We start from the raw sequence: 2,500 nt of genomic DNA on the forward strand, positions 1-2,500 counted from the left end.
CCTTTCTGTCTTATTCTCTGTATCTATCCTTTTATCCTTTTCTTCTCCTTCTCACCCTCTCCATATTTCTCCTCCTCCTCCTCCACCCCATCCTCCCCCCCTCTCTTCCCTTCTCCATATTCCTCTCATTTTACCTCTCTCTTATGTCTCCATCTGATCCCCTTTACTCTTTTTCTTTCTACCCTCATTATTTCGTCTCGCTTCTATTCTCATTTTCTTCTCTTGTCTCTTTAACCCTGGCTTCTCTTTTTCCTCCTTTCTCCTTCCCTCTCCCCTTCTCCTTTCATCACTATCTCTTCTCCTCTTTCCTCACCTTTTTATCTACCTCTCTTTGTTCCCCTTCAATCTTTTTCCTCCTCCTCCTCCTCCTTGAACCATGTGACCCGCTGGAGGATGCACCACCTAATCGATCGCTCATCTCCCTTCCGTCATCTCCCGTCACAGCATCCGACAGCGCATCCTCCTCTAGTTTTTTGACTCCCTTAAAGCTACTCTCTCTCTCTCTCTCTCTCTCCCATATTCTCTCTCTCTCTCTCTCTCTCTCTCTCTCTCTCTCTCTCTCTCTCTCTCTCTCTCTCTCTCTCTCTCGCTCTCTCCAAGGTGTCTCTTCCCGTTCATACCGAGGCTAGTAAAGAGACAAACATAAAAGGACTTACGGAGTGAGATTCATGTGCGTAAAAGAGCATGTCAAGAAGTGGAAGGTAGGCAGTGTGAGTGGTTGTGTGTATGCGAGGAGAAGGGGAGGGGAAGGGAGACAGGTACGGTAATGATGGGGGTGTATTGGGGAAGTGCGTATTTGCCGAGTGTTGCGGAGTGTACTAGAAGACGAGGAGGAGGAGGAGGAGGCGAACGAGGAGGGAATGAGGCAAGGAAAGGATTGTGGAGAAAACGGCAAAGAGGAAAAAGAAAAGAATGGAGATTTAGGAGGAGAAAAGAGGGAGGAAGAAAGGATGAATAGGAAAACAAAATATGAAAGTATGAAAAAGGTGTGAATCTAGGAGGAGAAAAGAGGGAGGAAGAAAGGATAGATAAGAAATAATAGGAAAAAAAAGAGTGAGTTAAGAGAAAGAAGGGATAGGTTTTGTAAAGGGAGCGATGGAAGGAGAAGGCAAGTAGATGAGAGGAATGGAGAGAAGAGGGAGAGGAAAAGGAGTGTAAGAATGAGAGGGAAAGGAAGGAGAAGCATAAACGGAAGAGAGAGGAAAGAATAAGAGAAAAATGCCTATGGATGGAAGAAGAAAGAAAGAACAGGTGAAAGGAGAGAAGAAAGGAAGAGAAAGGAAGATGCAAGGGGAGAAGGAGAAGGAGGAGGTGCAGAAAAAATGAAAAGGAAAAGGAAAAATAGAATAAGAAGCGAAAGGAAAGAAGGATAAAGGGAAGAGAGGATAGGAGAAAAATACTTGGAGATGAATGAGGACAGAAAGAAAAAGAAAGGAGAAATGAGAAAAGAGAGGAAGAGAAAAGGAAAAAAACGGAGATGCAGGAGGAGGAAGAGGAAGAGAAGGAAAGAGGATACGGAAAGAAAAGAAAACAAAACGAAGAAAAATAAACTCAGAAACGAAAAGAAAAAATAATTAGGAAAAGGAGTGAAAAGAAGGAAGCTGAAAGGATTGAGGAGGAAATAGGGAAGAGAAGTGGAAAGAAAAGGAAGAGGGAAGAAGTGAAAGAAGAGAAGGAATAAACAGGAAGAGGAAGTGATGGAGTGGGAAGATGAATAAGGGGATGGAGAGAAGAAAAAAGGAGTTAGGAGGAAGAAAATGTCATTGAGTCCAACAGAGAGAGAGAGAGAGAGAGAGAGAGAGAGAGAGAGAGAGAGAGAGAGAGAGAGAGAGAGAGAGAGAAAGTAAAAACTGCATCTCTTAGTACACAGTCAAAGCCATCTGACGTCCATTGTCTGTTATAATTATCTTACCTAGACCGAATAACTAGATAACATGCTTTTTCTTCCCTTCCCTTCCCTTCCCTTCCCTTCCTTTCCCTTTCCTTCCTTTCCCTCCTCTTCCTTTCCTTTCCCTTCCCTTCCCTTCCTTTCCCTTCCCTTCCCTTTCCTTCCTTTCCCTCCCCTTCCTTTCCCTTCCCTTCCCTTCCTTTCCCTTTCCTTCCTTTCCCTCCCCTTCCTTTCCTTTCCCTTCCCTTCCCTTCCTTTCCCTTTCCTTCCTTTCCCTCCCCTTCCTTTCCCTCCCCTTCCTTTCCCTTCCCTTCCCTTCCCTTCCCTTCCCTTCCCTTCCCTTCCTTTCCCTTCCCTTCCCTTCCTTTCCCTTCCCTTCCTTTGCCTTCCCTTCCCATACCATTTCTTTCCGTTCCTTTTTACATCCTCTCTTTTTACTTCTCATTCTTCTTTTTAACTCCCTTTCATTTCATTCTCCTTTTTCTCTCTTTTTACTTACATAATATCCGTTCCTTTCCCTTTCTTCTCCTCTCCTTTCCCTTCAGTTCCATTCCTTTCCCTCCACTTTCCCTTCCCTTCCCTTCCCTATTTTTTATTGTGTGTTTTATCAGA

The sequence above is a fragment of the Eriocheir sinensis genome, unplaced genomic scaffold (genome assembly GCF_024679095.1).
Source record: "Eriocheir sinensis breed Jianghai 21 unplaced genomic scaffold, ASM2467909v1 Scaffold147, whole genome shotgun sequence".
NCBI classification, from domain to species: Eukaryota; Metazoa; Arthropoda; class Malacostraca; order Decapoda; family Varunidae; genus Eriocheir; species Eriocheir sinensis.